Source organism: Haplochromis burtoni, unplaced genomic scaffold (assembly GCF_018398535.1).
Source record: "Haplochromis burtoni strain Fernald_Lab_line unplaced genomic scaffold, NCSU_Asbu1 Contig_707, whole genome shotgun sequence".
Classification (NCBI taxonomy): domain Eukaryota; kingdom Metazoa; phylum Chordata; class Actinopteri; order Cichliformes; family Cichlidae; genus Haplochromis; species Haplochromis burtoni.
In genome coordinates this window covers 30,432-52,616 of record NW_024583068.1, presented here as the reverse complement: position 1 = coordinate 52,616, position 22,185 = coordinate 30,432, and the positions used below count along the sequence as shown (strand labels likewise).

At 37.3% G+C, this 22,185-nt stretch overlaps 2 long non-coding RNA genes across 2 annotated transcripts in view; one reads left to right on the top strand and one right to left on the bottom strand.

Annotated features, from left to right (window-relative positions):
* The window catches only part of LOC102314358, a 23,568-nt gene extending 18,953 nt beyond the window's left edge, over positions 1–4,615 (bottom strand). The window contains exons 1-3 of the long non-coding RNA XR_006053212.1: positions 4,247–4,615; positions 4,070–4,147; positions 3,817–3,851 (exon numbers count right to left, since the gene is read on the bottom strand). This is a non-coding gene — a long non-coding RNA (uncharacterized LOC102314358). The remainder of the gene's footprint in view (positions 1–3,816; positions 3,852–4,069; positions 4,148–4,246) is intronic.
* A 12,698-nt stretch (positions 4,616–17,313) lies between these two features.
* Positions 17,314–21,843, top strand: LOC121812641. The gene is made up of 4 exons (XR_006053211.1): positions 17,314–17,397; positions 20,995–21,014; positions 21,280–21,362; positions 21,755–21,843. It is a non-coding gene; the product is annotated as an uncharacterized LOC121812641 (long non-coding RNA).
* Positions 21,844–22,185: the final 342 nt, after the last annotated feature.

Genomic DNA, 22,185 nt, shown 5'->3' with positions numbered 1-22,185 from the left:
AGAAGTCCAATAGTCCAAAGTTGATTAGAATGTGAGATTGATTGTTTGGGTTCTACAAGATATAATATATATATATATATATATATATATATATATATATATATATATTATAATGCTAATATATATAACTTACCTTTGATTGTGAACACTTTTTCCTGAAATGTAGCTTGCTCTGCCACAACCACGAACAGTAAACATGCAATGAGCAATGCAAACATTTTCGACACCCTGGTCTCCTCTAACTCTGCATGACGAAATAGAATACAAACAAGTTTTCAGAAGGTTGACTAATAATATAGCATGTATCAAGGTTGTACATTACAGTTTGGCTTTAGGAAAGCCAAACTGTTCAACAGAGCTGACAAAGAAGCCTAATGCAGTTGATGCCTTGTTATTATTTCCAGCACCAAGGTAAATTATCTGGAAAATAATTTATGAATAAATGATTTTGTTTTGAAGAAACAAACACAATATCTAACCAACTAAGGAACACCTGACAGTTATATACTTTGTTAAAGTAAAATAAAGACAACTCAACACTAATGAACGTAAATTTCTTGTCAAAGGAGTGGAAGAAGAATACGCCACTTTCTCTCTATAGGGTAGTTAATTAATTTAACATAGCGCCACTATTATTGACAATATTTTTACTAATGTCATGGATTTCCAAATTAATAGTGGCCTGCTTGTCTGTGATATAACTGACCACTTACCAGTTTTTACTTTGTGTGACTGTGATTTAAAAAAAATAGATACCAAGATCATGATAGCAAAGCGAACTGTCACGATCCTGGGTCTTAGGACCCAGTGTTTTGAGTTTTAGTTCATTTTGATGTTTATAGTATGTTTAGCTCATTAGGCCTCCTATGTTGATTTGCTTATTAGTTCCCCCTTGTGTTTCAACCCATGTTAAGTCTCCCCTGCCCTTCATGTCTCTCTGTGCCCCCTCTGTTCTGTTTATGGTGTGTCTTTGCATGTTTGAGTTTCTTGTTTTCTGTCACCCTGCATTGTGCATTATGTTCTCATGGTTGGTCTTTTGTTACTCCCTCTAGTCTAGTCTCTTGTGTTCAAAGCTGAGTATTTCCCTCTGTGTATTTTGGTTCTTAGACCTCTGCCTTATGGTTTGTCTCTGTTTCTTAGTTGCTGTCTCCACTGTGTCTAGTTCGCGTCTCTGTGTGATACTTCCTGTTTTACTTTGAAGGTCCATGCCTCATGTGAGTGTTTCTAGCTTTCGTCTTGTCTCGTCAGTCCTGATTTCTCCCAGCTGTGCCCTCCTTCTGTGTCTCATTCCCTCGTTATCCCTCTGTGTATTTAAGCCCTGTGTTTCTCTTTGTCAGTGTCGTAGTCTCCCTCATGCTGTGTGTGATTCTCCCCGTGGTTCCTGGTATACTTTATGTTTAGCTTTCCCAGTTTAGTTTAGTACTGTTTTTGTGTTTCACCTTTTGCCAGCATTAAAGCTGTGTTTTTGAGTTTACGTTTTGTCTCCGTGAGTTTGCGTTTGGGTCCTCTCCTGCCTGCCACACAGCCGAAACATGACACGAACAATAAATGAAGAAGCAATTCATGCCTTCAATTTCGATTTAGCACAACAAGATTGGAGTTCGGTGTATGAAGAGTCAGATGTGGACAAGGCTTATGACAATTTCCTAGATATTTTTACTATGTGGTACAATAAACATTGTCCTGTAAACGAACACATGACAAAGAAAAAAAAGATAAAAAGTCCTTGGCTCACAAAAGGAATTATTAATGCTTGCAAAAAGAAAAACAATCTGTATAAACAGTTTATCAAAGTAAAAACAAAAGAAGTGGAACAAAGATATAAAGCATATAGAAATAAATTGACTGATATTATAAGAACGAGCAAACAACTTTATTATAGAAGAAGATTATATGAAAATAAAAACAATATAAAAGGAACTTGGGATGTGTTAAACAACTTAATTAAACAAGGATCTTCTGGAACATCATATCCTGAATATTTTACTGATGCAAATGGTGAAAATCACAACATGAGTAATATTGTCGATGGGTTCAATAAATTCTTCATAAATGTTGGCCCTGAACTAGCAGCGGACATCCCGTGTCATAAAAATGAAAATATCAGAATATAAAATCAAATCCCTTTTCACTGTTCCTCTCAGCTACAAATGAGCAAGAAGTAATAAATATCACATTAAAATGTAAAAGTAAGTCTTCAATGGATTATCATGACATAAATATGTCTGTAGTTAAACAGGTTATTCTGAATATTGCTAGTCCCTTAACATATATCTGTAATTTATCATTTCAGTCCGGTTGTTTTCCAAAAAAAATGAAAATTGCGAAAGTAATACCACTATATAAAAGTAATGACAAACACAGTTTTACCAATTATAGGCCTATTTCTCTACTGCCTCAATTCTCAAAAATTCTAGAAAAACTTTTTAATTCAAGATTAGAAAAATTCCTTGAAAAACATCAAATAATAAATGTTGGTCAGTATGGTTTCAGAACCAAAGAACCACTTCAATGGCGATAATTGAGGCAGTAGAAGAAATTACTGATCACTGGAAAAAATAAATATGCAGTTGGTATTTTTGTTGATCTCAAAAAGGCCTTCGACACAACAATTTTTCAGTAGCGATGATTATACTGATCTTGTAATGACTGTAAACAGGGAGCTACAATTAATAAAAAAATGGATGGACATAAATAAATTATCATTAAATATAAATAAAACTAAAGCAATGTTTTTTGGTAATTTAAAATATAATATAGAATTACCAATTATCATTGAAGGTGTACCAATTGATAATGTGAGTGAAAACAAATTTTTGGGAGTCGTAATTGATAATAAAATTTCATGGAAACCCCACGTCAGACACATAAAAACCAAAATTTCCAGAAGCCTCGCAGTTTTGAACAAAGTGAAACAATTCCTTGATAAAGATGCACTTCGTACTCTGTACTGTACCCTGGTTCTTCCATATCTTACATATTGTGTGGAAGTGTGGGGAAAACATATAAAAATACAACTAATCCATTAGTCACAGTACAGAAACGAGCACTGCGTATTATTCACAAGGCTGGTTATCTAGATCATACTCACAAATTCTTTCTTCAGGCAAAGTTACTTAAATTCCAGGATCTGGTTAATTACAATACATCCATAATTTTGTATAAAGCTTTTACTAAACTTTTACCGGCAAATTTACAAACTAGATTTGAAATTCGAGAAAAGGTTTATAATGTTAGAGGATTTGGAGAATTCAAATTACCCAGAACTCGAACAACCCGTAAAGGTTTTTGTGTGTCTGTATGTGGTGTGAAAATCTGGAACAGTCTGAGTTTACAACTGAAACAATGCAAAAATATTCATAGATTTAAATTTCTCTACAAACAGTTGGTCTGGTCACAGTATACTCAATGATGGTTTTTTAGTGTGCTCTGTAATGTCTGTTCTCTTACCATTGCTGGTATGGATTAAAAAAAAAAAGAAAAAAAAGAGTGTGCGTATGTATGTACATATATGTACATGTGTGTGTAGATATATATGTATGTATATGTATGTGTGTTTGTTACTTGTAGTTATTCTGCCTGTTACCTGTGGTAATGTAATTTATAATTTATATATTCTTATTCAGTTATGAAGGCTCTAATTGTTGTTTGGAGCTGCCGTTTAGATGCTTGTATGGCCCGGGCTGTTGATGGGACTGTATGCAATAATGCTAGCTGCGATTTATATGTATATTGAGGCTATTTGTTTTCGAGCTTGGCCTTTAGATCTTATCGCCAGCTGTTGCATATATGCAATAATGGGACGTAGAATCTCGAATTGGCTTTCTTGTTGTCAACTCTTTCCTGAGGTTCTATAGGGATTTTAACAGGTTTCAGACAAAACACTACATAGAATGCATATTAAATGCAAACAAATGCAAGAAAAATAAGCACTATTTATAGAAGGAAATTCATTTGAAACAGCATGTAACAAATTCGTTTATGAGCCATCAACTACAACAAGATAATGAATGCAAGATTATTATTTCACCTATATATGACAATCACTATTCAAATTAAGAAATTTTACCAGTGTCACCAGACATTGAAGGTGCTGGGTTCAACACCGTTTCTGTGATTTCTCTGGGTTTATTGCACACCTGTGGGGCTAGGTACACAAAAAAAAGAATATACACACACAGATAGGAACAAATCTAACATGTAAACAATGGTAGCGTTCTGGTCATGAGACAACACATGTACTTACCTACGACAGCTTGACCCAGTGCCGACAATGAGATATTGATCTGTGTGTTTCTCTGCCATGGAGCACGATGAAAAAACATTAAAACAAGAAGGAATGTTGTTGTAACACAAAAAAAGTGGCAACATGATCACTGTAAGAAAACTAGACGATTCCTAGAATTATGAAATCACTAACGGCAAATTTATTTAAGAAAGACTCTGTCCCAACCTTTGCGATCAACTTGCAAGACTTCCACGGTATCCATGCGTGTTTACGGCTACTGTGGAGGTCACGTGTTTCCGGTTACTGTGGAGGTCACGTGTTTCCGGTTAGTGTGGAGGTCACGTGTATCCGGTTACTGTGGAGCTCCACAGTGGCTGCAGCCAGACCCTTCTCAAATTAGCCGTACCCATTGTTCCTCTCCCCGAAACTCTCCAGGTTTCGGCTCTTGACGGCAGCCCACTGATTACGGTCACTCACTGCACTCGAACCATCACACTCACCCTCTCTGGCAATCACTCAGAGCAGCTCAGTTTATTTCTTTTTAAATCTCCTGATGCTCCCCTTGTGTTGGGTTATCCCTGGCTGCCACAACGTAATCCGCAGATCGACTGGGCCAAGGGCCGTATTTCAGGGTGGAGCAGTCAGTGTCACGCTTTGTGCTTACGCTCCGCTACTCTGGGTGCGACGGTCTCAGGCCTGTTGCACCTCCTGATTTGTCTGGTGTTCCGCCTGAGTATCATGACCTGGCCCAGGTTTTTAGCAAAGACAAAGCCTCCTCGCTTCCGACCCATCGCCCGTACGACTGTGGCATTGATTTGATTCCCGGCGCTCCCTTGCCCACCAGTCGGCTTTATAACATCTCCAAGCCCAAGCGGGAGTCGATGGAACATTAATGACTCCTTGCCAGCCAGCATCATTCGACCCTCCACTTCACCTTTGGGCGCGGGATTTTTCTTTGTGGCAAAGAAAGACAAGACGCTCCGGCCGTTTATTGATTTCCGGGGTTTGAATAAAATCACGATTAAGAACAAATACCCCTTGCCCTTGCTGGCGCCCAGCTTTGAGCTCCTCCAGGGCGCCACGATTTTTTCCAAATTGGACCTCGGCAATGCTTACCACCTGGTGCGAATTCATGAAGGGGATGTATGGAAGACAGCGTTCAATACTGACCTTGGGCATTTCGAATAACTGGTGATGCCTTTTGGGCTCACCAATGCCCCTGCTGTTTCCCAGGCTATGATTAATGATGTGCTGCGTGATCTCATTAACCACTGTGTCTTTGTCTACCTAGACGACATCCTTGTGTTTTCCCGGAGCCCGGCAGAACATGTGGAGCATGTGAGGCTCGTACTGCAGCGCCTATTGGAGAATCGCCTGTTTGTGAAGGCTGAAAAATGTGAGTTCCATGTTCCGACTGTGTCTTTCCTGGGCTTTATAGTGCAACAGGGGCGGCTGCGTCCACTCTTTAACAACCGTGACACCAACATTGTTTTGGCAACACACTATTACACACCTATTCAATATTGATTTTAGTGACCTCCGGTTGACGTGACCTCCGGCTTTTCAAGGGTGCGAAGCTGAGTCTCCAATTCAGTGATCTGGCCTCCTGAGCCGCAAATAGGCTACATTTACTACAAGTATCATTATTGCTAAAGGAGGCTGAGAGGTAACGAAACATCTGTGTCACGGTCCTGGGTCGTGCGACCCAGTGCTTTGTGTTTAGTCTATTTTGATGTTATTGTTTGTTTAGGTTCATTAAGTTATTCCAGCTCATTTGTAATTATATTACCCTTGTATTAAGCCTCCCTTGTGTTTATGTCTGTGTGTCTTGTGTTGTCAAGTTCATGCTGTCGCTTCCCCTGTACTCCGTCTCCCTGGTTCGTGCGTCTACCTGTCATGAGTCATGTCTGCATGGTTATGTTTAGTTCATGTCATGCCTAATCTCCATGTTTCCTGTTTTACTTTGAAAGTCTGTATTCAATGTCAGTGTATTTAGTTTCACCTCTCCTGTCCTGTCGTTAGGTTAGGTTCATGTGTGTCAGCTGTGCTCCCATGTGTGGCCACTTCCCCTGATCATCCCTCATGTGTATTTAGTCTCTGTGTTTCATACAGTCTGTGTCGCGTCGTCTGTGTTCTCACCTCCATGTTTTCACGGTCAGTCTTTTCAGTGATCATTTTAGTCTCTGAGTTTTCTTAGTTTGTCACAGTATTAGTTTTCCCAGTTTAGTTATAGTCTAGTCACGCTATCCCTGCTTTGTTTGTACACTTTGTCTTCAGCCATAATAAAGGTCTGTTAAGTTCACTGCCGTCTACTCACTTGTGTACGCACCTGGGTCAATTACACACACCACCGCACAGCCTGTCTCTGCAGACCGTGACAATCTGACACAAAGAGAAAAAATGTGCAGCAGGGACAGATAAAGAGGTCATGCTGCTAGCGAGTCGGCTAGCTAATATAAGCTAGCGAAACCAGTGAGTGAGTACTGAGACTATAAATTAGCGAGTGAATACAAAGAGATTGTGCTTCGGATGAAGCATGTGAAGATTACCCAGTGAAATTACAAGTTATCTAAAAGTTTTTAATTAAATTCCTATGCAGATAAGCTACACAAAAACACTGTGTTGTAACAGGAACAGGAAGTGATACTCTACCACAGAGAGAATGAACACCAAGTGACAGCGCTGATGATTTTGTGCAGTGGATCCATGCATCCTCTAATCTAATTAGTGTGCTTAACAACTCCACTTCTACTTTTCACAGTTTTTTTTCTTCGCACTGAGTTCATCTTGTACACTATCTGTCCATTGGAAAGCACTGCATCTTGATACAAGTGTGCCTTACAACAAAAGAAAATGTAAATATAGGAGGGCTTCTCTAGTAGCACTGCTAAGAAATTTCCTAATATATCTGCCCCCATGCACTACACATTTTCACATTTTGTTGTGCATGGGTAATCATTTCCTCTTGTTATCTGTGTGGAGGGCACATTATTTGGTCTACTCTCAGTCAACCTTATGTGACTACAAATTTATCAGTTTGCAAAGTCTTGATGAAAAAAACAAATCTTTAAACTTAACTTCCCTCTTGTTGTCTCACCTTCACCCACTCCATTGCACTCTACATCCCTCTTGTATCTCAGCTCCCCCTTCTTTCCATCTGTTTCCATTTCCTCTATCTTTTGTCCTTCTGTGTGATCTGTTGCTCCTCAGGGTGACGTTTTGGGGCAGATTGATGGTGTTCAAGCCTGACTCTGGTCAGTGAGGTCTTGCTTCATCACACATATTTTCTAATTTCTCCCTCTCTTTCTCTCTCCTTACTATAATTCCCACTCTGAACCTATTTTATCTATTTTCCTCCACCCCCTTCCCTTCCCCACAGCCTTGCAATCCAGCAGCTTGTCCTATCTTCTCTCTTCTCTATGTGGGGACCATCTCTTTTTCTTTTGGTCCCTACATTCTTTCTGCTCCTTCCATCTTTCCGGGCACTCCCCCACACCCTTCATCTGCCCTGACAGATTAATAGTTTTCCTGTCCTACAGAAAAACCTACAAAGACTTGTCTCTCCCTTGACATCACTAAACTATGACTCTTTCGCTTCTTTCTTAGTCTTCTTTTCCATCTTTTTTCCTCTCCCCCTCACACCCAGTGACCTGTGCTTCCTCTGGGCACACTATACTAGACATTAATAATCCTTACTACCATTTTGTTCTGTTAAGATGCTTACTGGCCCTACTTTCTACTTTTCTTTACTTTTTTATTTCCAATAAACACTTTTTAAGTGAAGGTATGTAAAATTATCCAAGTAAGGTAAAATGACTATGTGATTTGATAGAACAGTAGTCTATGCACTGTCTTTTTTTTTATTTTTTAAATTTTTCCTATAGTAACAGTTTTACTTCCACAGATTGCTTTTCTGAGATACTGACTTTCTTCACAGATAAGTACATTCGAGAGTGTCAGTATCTTTCAGTATATACTGGTGGTTTTGGTTTTTCAAAATAATTGTTGCAAAATAATTCACAAATGATTTTGTGCAATTGTAAAATGAGTTAGACATATCTTTGGAACTTCATTTGCTTCAGTAATGTCATGTTAAAGTAGAAACAAACCATTATTTTTTAAAAATTTTAACGTTGATTTATGCCCCTTTTCGCATTTCATAGGTATAACTAAACATAGAAAGGAGAATAACAGCAAATCAATACAAACATGTTCTTAGTACAAGTTTCATTCCATGATGAAACTTTTCTGTCCTGGTTTAAGTGACCACAATGCCCCCAGCCACACCGGATCACTGAATGACTTGACCAGTATGAAATTCTGCTAATATTAAGCTACATTTTCCATTAAAATAGTTTGTAAAAAAAAAAACATATAAAAAGCTAAATTCTCGACACCTGAGATAATACATAAAAGCCTACAGCATGACTAGCTTTTGCAAGATGATGATTTCACAGCCAGCATATTTTTACATTAGGTTTCTGTGTAAAATTAAATAACTGCTACAGTGCCTCTTATGAGCTGTGAATCATTTAACTGACATAAAACTTCCATAGTACACTGACAATCATGCAAATCTTTGAGTACATAAAAAAAAAAAAGTTTTACTGATTTTTTCCACATAGGGCTTTTTTAACAGCTCCCGAGTCTCCTAGAAAAACATACAAACTTGGCCACATTGCACTGGAATGACTAGGGGTTGTAAAAGAAGGAGAACATCGGTTTTACATCTCAATCATGTCTGATTTACGATGGCTTCGCTCTGCAAGGGATTCTGCACCTGTGGGTAATATCCTTTAAGTGTGTCTGTCTGTGTCTGAGTGTGTGTATGTGAACACATATGAAGCCGTGTGATAACTAGTCACAGTAGGGAAAGAGTATGTGTAAAAGGAGACTAAAACAAGACTTTCCTATGCACACAGATGTGCAAAGATGCACATTTACATGCACATTTGAAGGAAAAAAAACAGTCACTGAGCAAGCAACCACAAGACATTTCCTGCCTATGAATCAGGCTGATGATGGAAAGTGTAGCTTTTCGATTGCTGAACAAGTGGCCCAGATGATGCACTTTGATTGTGCAGCATTCACTCACTGCACAGTCAATCTCAAAGCAGCGGGAAAGAAGAAATCAGCTCTCTTTTTTGAAAATAGCAATGGATCCTGACGGCCTGGAGGGTCCTTAGAGTAGAAGGACATGAATAGATCGGACAAAGAATTGATGAATAGATAGAGAATATGGAGACAAATTTAACAGATTCAAGGTTTGGGGAATGAAAAAAGGGATGAGCAAACATGCAAATGTGGGCTTACATGACTGAGAAGAATTGGTAGGAAAAAAAGTCCTAGTGATTAAAAAAAAAGATGTAATGGCTGATAAGTCTGTTGATTGATGGATGAGTGAATGGGTGTAGTGAATGTTGGGGTTTAGGGAAGGATGAATGGAGCCAGGGATGGTAGGAGACAAATAATAATGATAAAGGCAGACTGACAGTTAAATGAATTGCTCTATTTTTCTCTGGCTGTGGACAGTAAAAGCCAAATGTTTTTTAATAATAATTTGAAAGTAGAAGCATACCAAGGGAATGTTCTTTTGCTGGATGGTCTTATTGTTAGCTCTGGCCCCAGATGAGCTTTTCATAAAATGGTGGGGACAAATAAGAAGGAAAATAAATTTTTACATCCTGCAAAAATGGTACTTTTTGCCTTGCAGTCTTTTACACATGATCCATTCCAACAGAAGAAGCATGTTTGCTGACCTGGAACTCATTATGTTATATATTATGTATTATATGGTACTGGTGAATCACAGATGTTCATCACTTTGGCTCATCTCAAGATCAGTTAAGTTACTATGCTGTCGTTGTAACCTAAACCAGAAATTGTGAGTATAATGATGAATAAACAGTTAAACAACTGTTTTTCTTTTTTACAACAGTCCATCAATAAGCAGGAACTGAGGAAACCTGTTGTTCAACCTTTGGGAGAGGAATGTTGTCCCATTTTGGCCTGATGTAGGATTCTAGCTGCTCAACAGTCCTGACTCTTCTTCATTGTGTTTTTCATTTGACAATGTACTAAATGCTTTTAATTATTGAAAAGTATGGACAAAAGGCAGGCCAATTCACTGTTAGGGTGCCTGGGTCGTCGACCCAGTGTTTTGTGTTTTTGGTTCTTTGCTTTTGTTTATTTCATTATATTCTAGCTTTGCCTTATGGGTTATAGGTTTATTCTTAGTTTAGGTTTTTGGTGTGGGTTTGGTAGAGTTTTAGTGTTGTGGTTTTCTGTCTGTGATCCACAGTTGCTGTCGCCCCTGTCTCCTGTATCCCCATTCAAGTCTGTGTCTCTGTGTTATGTTTCCTGTTTTACTTTGAAAGTCCGTGTCTCATGTTAATGTGTCTGGTTTTGCTTCCTTTGTCTCGTTAGGCCTGAGTTGCCCCAGCTGTGTTTTCCCTCCTGTTACTCATTCCCTGATGCTCCCTCTGTGTATTTAAGCCCTGTGTTTCTCTGTGTCTGTGTTGCGATCTACCCTCATCTTGCTGTGTGGTCGGTTGGTCTGTCGGTCTGTCGGTCGGTCGGTCGGTCTGTCGGTCTGTCTGTTTATTTTGGATTCGCACTTTTGTAACTTGTTTGAGTTCAGCATTAAAGCTGTATTTAAGTTCACCTTTTGTCTCCGAGTGTCTGCACTTTGGGTCCTTCATACCACCACTCCTGCCTGCACACAGCCTGCACATGACATTCAGCACATGGAGTCTTCAACTGATAGGGATGTGCGGATCGATATTGAAATATCGATTCTTCCGATACCAGTAATTTATGTTCTAGAATCGACTCTCATATTAAAATATCGATATTTTAGTACTTTGGGGTAAATTGGTAGTTTTTCATTAACAGGGACACAGTGGAAAGAAACTACATCATTCGGATTGTCTAAATTGGAACGAACTACTTCCTCTTACGCCTTTCATAGTCATATGCGAAACACGGCTGTATAAATGTGTCGCAGCCCCTGGCCTGCACACTCACAACAATGGTTGAGCGCAAACGGAGTCATGTGTGGACGTATTTTACCTTCACAAACAGCCAAGACATGGTTTGTGATACATGTGGCAAGACAGTGTTGTGGCAACACCACTAGCCTCGTCAAACACCTCAGAGTAAATCACATCACAGAATATGATGAGCTTATGTTGAGGCGAACTGAAGAGGAGGAGAGGGACAGGTGCTGCTAGGGCGAGACAGACGTTTGTCAGAGTCCTTTAGTGCTGCAGGCAGCAACATGCTCAAATAGCGCACAAATTCAGGTTTTTTATTTCTATATGATAATTCTGCATCGTTAAGCAGTAAGAACAAGTAGTCTGATGTCCTGTAATCATTATGAAGCTATATTATTATTACAATTACATAATGCAATTATATATTGTATTATGAAATACAATGAAACATTAAGTTTTTGTACAGAGTATCGGATCAGTATCGTTGATACCACCCTGAATTTTACTTGGTATCAGATCAGAAAGCAAATCAGTGGTATTGCACATCACTATCAACTAAAGCTAATCTGTTTTAGTAGATGCAGTATGAAGTTTTAGCTTTGTTTTGCTGAAATATGCAGGAACTTCCCTGACAACCTGTTTGCCTTTCAGCATTGATAGTGCCTTTACAGATTTCTAGTTGCTTCCAAAGGTAGTGATGCATCCTCATTTTATCAGCAGGGATGGGAAATGAAAAGAATTCAGTGATTCTGACTGCATTATCAATACAATTTATCAATTTGATTTCTTATCATTTCTCTTATCAGTTCTCATTGGCTCTGCTTTGAGAGTCACCACCATGGCTAAGCTGCATATTATAGATATTTGTGCAAATTAATTGCATGCTGTGTGCACATGCTTTCTTTGTTCCATTGTGAATAAAATATGAGTTTGACATTTGCCAATCATTATATTCTGGTTGTATTTATTTTTTTTACGAAGCAACCAAACTAGTGCGCAGTTGTTTTTTTAAATATTTTTCTTTGAATTGAATTTAAAGGATTTTTTTTATTTAATAAACATTTACTAAACTATCCTACAAATGTTGCTACTGTGGCTAAATTCTATGACTGACAAACTGAAATTTGGCTGCAAGATGATGAGCTGGCAGATTAGTCGCTGTGCCACTTGATGCAAATGAGAGCACAGTTGGTTTGCTACAAATCTTTAATAAATCTCCATAGTTATCTTCTGCTTCTGACATCTCTGGCTATGTCAAAAAAAAGAATGTGAACATTTGTCTGTTTGGCAACCACAATTTTGATTTTAGACAGCCGTAGCTTTCTCACAGTATGTAATTATTCGTTGTTCAGTTAACAACAAATCATTGAGAGGAAATAGGGAGTTTCTATCAACCTAGTTTGGAGCCACTTGGCTGTATGCAGAAACTCAGCCTGTCACATTACATTATTTTCCACATGAAAGAATTTATCGCCCTCCAGAACGTAAAAATCAGATAACTTTGGTTTATATACTGAATCACAGAAACAACCTAAAACGAAGGTGATTTATTTTGTCTATAAAAATCATGACACGTGAATGCTCTTGGTGAAACTGAAATCTGCATGTGGGCTGTGAGAGGAGAAAATGACAGAAGGTTGATGATCTGGTGCCACTTAATGGAAATGAAGACTGAACTGGTTTGTAAGAGATTGTCTACATCAGAGTGTGCCCATAACAATTCTTGCTGTCACTGTGTGCTAAACATTTGTCAGTTTGGCAGACTTTCTCTTGGGATGCCTCTTCCAACATGACATTGCTTTGGAGAATTATTTTTGACAGTTTTTTTCTTTATTGTGCATCTGGGAGTTTATGAGAGATGAGATATGGCAAAAGCACTTTAGGAGAAGAGTGCAAAAGTAATTAGAGATGCCATTGGTAAAATGTAATGCCTTGATGCAAGCCCAAGTGTCTTGGGGAAATTCAGTGAATTTCCTCCAGTTTCTGCTGCTCAACAACTGAGTAAATAAGTTGACTGTTGAACATTGCATGATATATATCTTGTTTATTCATTAATTAATTTTTCTCTCGCAGCGATCAAACATGGTTATGCAACATAAATCTGACAATGAATTTTTGACAGTTTATGATGTAAAAGAACCAAAAAGCTTCACTACTGAGACTGAAAAATTGATACTAAAAATTAAAATAAAAAAACAGATGTCACACAGTTTTGTGAATAGATTGGTCACTTTATTACATTTACCTGTTCAAGTGTTCATTATCCATTGACAGTTAAACAGAGGATCAGAATGGGGAGGAAATGTGATTTAAATGACTGAATGTGGCATGGTTGGTGGTCCCAGATGGGCCTGTATTTCAGAAACTCCTCAGATTTTCCCAGACAGTCACCTCTAGTGTTTATAGACAATGGTCCAAAAAAGAGAAAATATCCAGTGAGCAGCAGTTCTGTGGTTGAAAATGCCTTTTTGATGCTAGAGGTCAGAGGAGAATGGCCAGATTTCTTGGTTGGAAGAGAGTAACTCAACCATTCCCTATAACCAGAAAGTTGCAAGACTGTATGCAGAAGAGCATCTATGGAAGCACAACATATTGAACCTCAAAGCATATGGGCTGCAGCAGCAGAAGAGCAAACCAACAGCAAAAGACTGGAAAAATGTTGTTTGGTTTGGTGACTTTCACTTTATGCTGTGACATGAATGATAGCTTCACAAACAAACATGATAGAAGCACTGATCCATCCTTCCGTGTATCAACGATTCAGTCTGCTGGTGGTGTAATGGTGTTGGGGCTATTTCATTGATACACTTTGTGCTACAATATCAACTGTCATTTAAATGCAGCAACCTAGAGTATTGTTGCTGACTACGTGAATCCCTTTATGACTACAGTGTTCCCATCTTCTAATGGCTGCTTTCAGCACAATTATGGTGCAAAACTGAAATTGCCTGAAAACAGTTTCAAGAAACATGACAATGAGTTTTCAGTACTCAAATGACCTCAACAGTTATCAAATCTAAATTCAAATATTTAAAGTCTAAAAACATGTGGCACACTGGACTATTACAAAATTTAAAATCTATGTCCTGCATATCTCTGTTTGATTGGATAATCTAACCTGGACAGTAATGATGTTTTATGGCACTTGCTGAACTACCTTTGGGAATTATTATGAATTGTTTTCATTTTCTTTAATCTTGTATACATTTAACAAGTATTTACTATGCAACTAATTAAGCTCTCAGTAGTATGCGCACTGGGCTGTGGTGTGGTTGCTTGAAAAGGAAATAGTTGTTTGCAAATGGTATCTAGTGTCCCACCTGCTTACCACACAGATGGTAGGTAATGGTCACAGAAGAACTGTGTCATGAATTAAATTGTCTGTGTTACAATTTGAAAATCTGTGCATCTTGATCAACTTCACATTGCCTCGTTGCCTAATGCTGTCTTGACTGTGGTCATTCTTTTCTGTCTTGTTTATTCAAAAATGTTACAAATGAACTACAACCAATTCCAAAGTATAAATCCCAATACTATGCACACCAGTTTTCATGCCCCCAAAATCATTTTCTCTCAGGTTATGCTATATATTAATTTTAAAATCACTTTAGATAGGCCATGGTTTTGCTCTAATATGCCTTACTTGCTTGCAGTGTATGGACTATTTCAGCCTCTCAGGTCCTCCAGCAACAGTCTGCTTATACAGACAAGTACAAAGTACAGGACAAAAGCCTTGGAAGCAGCCTTTGGCTATCATGCCACAAGAAACTGGGAGCATATGCCATATGTTAAAGAGACTTTTAGAAGCACATTTCTGTGTTATTTTATTTTGTTTTAGTTGATTTTAGCTATTTGCTATTACTATTGCTGTTGCTGTTGCCACAAGCCTGAATGTTAAGAGAGTTACACATCAGAAATATTTGGACAGAGACAACCTTTTTTCAATACCACAATGAATTTTAAATGAAACAATTCAGATGCAGTTGAAATGCAGACTTTCAACTTTCATGACAGTCTGATGTCTTAAACTCATACACTTCACCAGATGCTTTCTGTCTAAAGTTTAGTCTTCAACAAGTGAAATGCACGCTCAATTGGATTAAGATCAGGGGACTGATTTGGCCATTCAAGAATATTCCACTTCTTTGCTTTAATAAACTCCTTGATGGCTTTGAGTCATTGTCCATTTGCATTATGAAACACCTCCCAATTAATTTGACTGCATTTAGCTGGACTTTAGCAGACAGTATTTCTCTGAACTCCTCAGAATTCATTCGACTGCTTCTGTCCTGTGTCACATTATCAATAAACACTAGTGTCCCAGTGCCACTGGCAGCCATGGACGTCCAAGCCATGACACTGCTTCCACTGTGTTTGACTGATGATATGGTAAGCTTTGGATTATGAGCTATTACGTGCCTTCTCTTTTTCTTGCAACCATTCTGGTAGAGGTTGATCTTGGTTTGGTTTTTGGTTTTTTAGAAAAGTTGTATTCTTGAGAGTTATGAATGGCATACACCTTGCAGTGAACCCTCTTTATTAATTTTCATGAAGTCTTCTCTTTATGGTAGACTTGCATATCAATATGCCTACCTCCTGCAGAGTGTTGTTCACTCCTTTGGCTGTTGTGAAGGGGTTTCGATTCACCATGGGAATGATTCTGAAATCATCCACCACTGTTGTCTTCCATAGACTTTCAAGGTCTTTTGTGTTGCTGAGTTAAACAGTGCTTTCTTTTTTTCTCAGGATGTACCAAACTGTAGATTTTGCCACTCTTACTATTGTAGCAATTTCTTGGATTCATTTTTTCTGTGCTCACAGCTTATGGATGCTTGCTTCACCTGCATGGAGAGCTTGCTTGACAGCTTTTAGTCTGTTCACAGTAAAACCTTCCAAATGCAATCATCTGAGGACCTATACATTGTGTCCATATACATTATACAATTATAATTGGAATATGTTTCAGTAAACAGCAGAAGAAGAAGAAGGAAAAAAAACAAAAAAAACTTGTGTCTGTGTCTAAATATATATGGGCCTAATTGTATTTCTCCTAAGTATAAGTTTGAGGCTTTGCATTTGTCATTGAACCTATTATATTTGAAATTACATTAAGAATACTATTATTAATTTAATATTCCCAAATATAATTAAAAGCTAGGTAGATTTATGATTCACACAAAGTGCAACAGACTTATGGTAGATATGCTTAAAATATAGTATTAAGTACACTGAGTTCTTGCAGTTCAGTTAATCAAGATTTCACCTGTTAATATTGACAATACATCACAAGTCAGAAGTCTTATATTTTATACTATGGTGCATGATGGTGAACTTACATGCATGTAAGTTCTATTTTTACTGACTTCTTCCCTGTGACTATACTCTTTATGCTGTTATTCAGCAATTGTGTAGCACACAGAGAGCCCCTTAACTACCCATAAATCAAACATACCTGGACTAAATAATTAAACATTAATTCTATTGGGAAACGATGGTTTTATACTCAAACTTCTGTTATTTCTTGATTTGAAATCAAATTGCGTCCCTGAATGTAAATGCAAACTAACATTGACTGAAGGAGTCAGTGGCAAGGCTGTAACAAGACATGGGTCTGTTGAAATCCTGAGCGAAGAAGTAGACTGAAACTAAAACGTGCTTTAAAAAGGCTTCTACTATTTCTCATGCTCTGACTCCCACGCTTTTACACAAAAGCAATAATTCAGTGGTCCAGAAAATATATTAAGAACCAAAATAAAATAAACTCTTATAAATTCCTTAAGCCTTTTTTGGTACCCAGAGAGGATGTGGGAGGCCACATGAGAGGAGTAAAGAGAGACAGGAGGAAACAGAAAGAGTAAGGGAGTGACAGAGGTAGTGTGAATGAGAGTGTGTTTGTGTGTGTGTGAGTGTGTGAAGGTGAGAGGAGGAGGAAAAACATTTCCTGTTCTTTACTGTCCAATGACGGGAGGTAATAAACACACTTACAGGCTCAGTCTGTAGACTGTGCATGTGTGCGGGAAGTTGGCATCTGGCATCCAGCACAGGACATTAAAAATCCAAAAAAGGGAGGCATAGTCTCTCTTTTGAGAACATGCACACAAACAGTCATGAGCATGTGCACTCACCCACACAGTGCTTGAGATCAGATTTGGGACATAGAGAACAAGTGTTTTGGTACAGTATTGCTTTCTGAACTTTTGCACCAGACTCTAAAAGGAAATTACTATGTTTTGCATGTTTTATCCCATTTACTATACTTTATACTATAACTGCATATGATTTATCAAAGTGTCTTGTACTTTTAGGGCTTGATAAAAGGGGTTAGCTCCTCATAATGTCTTTGTCAGAAATTGGTTGTATAATGTCTGTAACACTCTCCAAATGCTGTTCTTTAACACACGCTTTCTGGTTAGTAGTTCTATGGAGCTTGAGTCAAATTTGGTCAGTGGACCTGATCTGATATGTCAAAATGATTTCCTGATCTTTCTGGGGTTTTGTTTTGTTTTTGTTGTTGTTGTTGTTGTTTTCCCCAAATCTGAGGCTGTTTTGCATTGAACCATTCTGAAGTCCATAATTATGACTTATTTACCGTTTTTTTTCCTTCTTTTTTAGATAGTGCTATATTTCGAAGACTCTTCTATATGCATACAACATACATTGCTTCTCCCAGTGCTCTCAATAAAAATAACTGAAAAAAGTAGAAAATGCTAATTATAAAGGAACACATCATACATTCTAAATATACTTAATTTTTGTTGTTAACTTATCTAGAATTTCATTGTATTTGAACACAAAAGTACATCTCATTAAAGCTGAAATCGTCCTGTTAAATGTTATATATATATATATATATATAATCTTCCTTCTTTCTTTTTTTTTTTAATCATCATATTGGGTTGTATCAAAATGAATGAAATGCTGTTTTGGAGTCTGCTGACATTTCACAGTCCATTTTCTATGTCAAGTAAATTGCTAAAAAGATTGCCTAGGGTGTCATTGGTCCGTCTGTCTTTGGCTCTGTTCTACCACGGGCACTGTTCTCTGTTGCTGCTTTCTCTTTCAGTCGTGTCATTTTCACTCTGCTTGTTTCTCTCACTCTTGTCTCTCCTCTGGGATGTTTGTGAAGACATGTCAGTTTCTTTTTTAATCAATTTGACGTCCGTCCTTTGACTTAGGCAACAAACTGTCTTTATCTCCTTGGCACAAGGAAATATCTGTTTCTATTTCATTTTTTCTATTTTAACTTTTGTCTTTCCCTATAAGTTTATTTCTCATGTTTTTGTTTTAAGACCCAAACTCTTCCACAGCATGTATTTTTAATTTTTCTTTGATATTTGGACATATTGGGGCCCAGTGAATGTAAAAACAAAGAATTACCAGATTTTTTTTTTAACCCAATTTTTGTTTCTAAGAAAAATAAGAGCCACAAATGAGGATATTTGTTTAAAATTTCAATAGAACAGTAGCAGTATAATGTCCTTCTAAGTGGATATCAGGCCCTTGTAGAGCAAAATTGAGTATTTGGGTCTAAATAACCAAAAATGTGATGTCCACATATGTGGACGCAGGTCCTAAAGGTGTTTTTCTCCTATTATGTTTTTCACCATAAATTACAAATTTTGCCATAATTCTCAGTTCTCATGCAAATCACATATTATAATCCTGTATTTGCTGCTAACAATATGTGTCCAAAAAAGTTTGGACAAGGTGAAGTTTAAAGCTTTTTAAGCAATTAATAACCAAAAAGGTCAATTGATTTATTTTAGAGAGCTAAATGTTTCCCATACTTACTGTATCAAGAATGTTTAACAGTTGGGGGTCTAGTTTGTCATATTTTTAATTTCATATCCCATAAAAGGCTTGGATGACAAGTGATTGTGCAAAATGTGACCTTACTAAAATAATTTTTTCCTTTTTTAAAAATATTAAAGGATGAAACAATAGCACACCTGATGAGAGAGTAAAAACATGGTAAGTGCAGGTTTCATCCATTTGTTTCTCTTTTCAAAAACAACAGTCCTCAGGACACAAACACAGGGGGAACACATTGTTTAGCCAGAGGAGAGCTGCATTATTACAGATTATTCCACCATATAAACCTGAATTTTTTTTTTAAGATGGCTCATTTCCACCACTTGCACGGTGCCCAGTTAGATGTGAAGTATATTTGCTGTTGATGAAAGTTTTGTTTCTGGCCACCACCAAGCAGTGTGAAGAGTTTATAGTTTTCAAACCTGTATTTAGTGTGCCAGTTAAACCAGAAGCATTGTTTACTTATTTATCACATTTTTGCACTGTCAAAATAAGGCTTTCAGTGTGGATATTTTTGGTTGTCCAAACAAACTCTTTGCTTAGTACTTGGACCACTTGTTAGATGACAACTGTTTTTTGTTGTTTTTTTATTGTTGTTGTTTTTTATGAATTAAGTTGTAAAATTAAGTATCACTGTTTTGACACATTTCTTATATCTTGACCCATTTTACATGTTAAGAGATAAGAGATATACTAACTCTTAAAAAGAAAAACTTAGCCTGTTACTGCATTTATGGATTTAGCTTAAATAAAATGACACATTCTCGGAAAAGTTTCTGCTGTTTCATACAGACATTTTCTAGATTCTCAGACTTTTTAATGTGTAGTTTTAATTGTTTGAAAAGCCTAGAAATACCTGTTTTAATTTGCTTGTTTGTTTGCTTCTTTTTTTTAAAGAGTGCCTTATACAAAATAGCAATGACATTTTTGTCTTACCAACAGAGTGAATTCATTGTAATTTTAATCTTTTTAGTAAGTTTGCATTGCCTATTACAACACCCTCTGCCTTTCTACTTCTGAAACAAAACTGGAAAAGTTAAAACAATCTGGCAGGATGCTGAGAGCTTCATATAAGTGCCTTGAGGCAACTGTTGTTGTGATTCAGTGCTTTATAAATGAAATTGAATTGAAATGAAATGAATATGAAGCTTCAAGTACAGGGTGAAGACTATCTCTTGATGTCTCTTGTTTTAATATTCAGCGTACCATCATTCTGACATCTTTATAATAAAGATTCAAATTGGAATAAAAATATGTGATGTATGAAAATAATGAAAATAATGAGCTTCAACTTGGGATTGGATTTTTTTTCCTTGTTTTTGCTGTTTTTCACTGCATTCAATGCACTTCTACCTAACATGTCTACATACCGACATACAAACACAAACGTGTGTGTGTGTGTGTGTGTGTGTGTGTGTGTGTGTGTGTGTGTGTGTGTGTGTGTATTACTCAAATGGATTGATCCTGACAGGCATATCTATGTCCTCTCAACTCTCCAGAAAGCTGCTAATCTTTTCAAACTATCAGCTTGCAGTGACTATTAATTAGCTGCCTCTTCAGTGTTCACTGATTATCTTGGCATTCTGCCAGTGCGGTTGGTCCACAATTGTCATTTATACTGGAATAGATGTGTCCGTGTGTGTGTGTGTGTGTGTGTGTGAGAGAGAGAGAGACAGAGAGAGAGAGAGAGAGAGACAAAGCAAGCTTTTTACAGATTGTACATTTAATCACAAATTATCCCATGTCCCAAGCCATTGTTCCTTAATACTTGTAGGTCGTTCACAATCTAGTTAACTTGTCTCTGTTGATCGGAGCTTCTGTCGCAAGATAAATCAGTCAGTGTCCAGTCTGGGTTCATTCTGTGCCTTTTTGCATCACCTGTTTGTCAGTTTTGCCTTAATGTTTTTAATCATATCTCATATTTCCTCTCTCTTTCATTTTTTTTTTTCATTTTTCAAGACAGGACTGCACTTTTGAAGGTAACCCATTTTTTGTCAAAATCTCACAATGAAAACCTTTTCTAACTAGCAGTGTGTGCATTGCACATGTGATAGAAAAACACACTGTATATACATCATTTATGCTGCTGAATTAAAGATGAATCTGCTTTTAAATCACATTCATGTTCATTGCATGATTTAAAATCCACTATAGTGACAAATAAAGACAAATATACAAAAACGGTGCTGTAGTCCAAATATTTACTGGACATAACTATATTTTCACTGGTTTATATTTCCACAGCTTGTTGGCTCAACTCACAGAACTTGTGGTGACACAGCCTGGAAACAGATGAGATTCTCTACGCATGAAGAAATGCATCTATGGTATTTTTGTGATTTTGGGGCAAGATCCAGATAGTTCCATGTAAATCTGTGCATTTCTGCATCTAGTCTCAGTTTCTGGATGACAACTTTTATCGTCCAATGTTGGTTGTCTACAAACAAAGTCGTTTACTGATTTTGCTTGCTAGCCTTGATCTAAACTTTCCAGCCTGATACATCCCATTTCTGCCACTTTACAATCTGGCATGACTGTTTTAAGCTCATCTAAATGTAAGAAAAGCTAAATCTATGAACACCTTGATTTGGTATCTCAGATACAGGAGTGAGGTGCTTGTGTATGATAAACCACTGATGTACATGTCCTAGAAATCTTATAGCATATCATCTCTGCACAGAGCATACTAATGTTTGCCACTCTGATTGCTTTTTTGAAGGATAGAGACAAGATGCTAAATATGACATGTATTATACACTCCCTGCACCTGGATGCTTCACAAGGAATGATGGAGGACTTCATTTCGAGTTCTAAGAAAGTAAGAATGATGAAAAGTTTTGCCTTTTCTATTTTTTTCTCTCAGGTGTTCATTAAAAGTTAAATGTTTAGCTGTGTTGGAGGAGGTGGTCTGTTCATTACCTAGGATATACACACTAGACTGGCACATACCCAGTCTGACAACCATATGGTGATAAATGAGACATGTGGACATGTTATTAAAATATGTCTGGGTGGCTACAGTGGGTAAACCCAAGAGTGATGGCATATTTTCCTTTCTTTTTCTAGCACTGTTTGATATCACCAGAAACTAAAATTCTAATTGTTTAAATAACAACCCTGTGTGGGTGTGTGTGTATATATATATATATA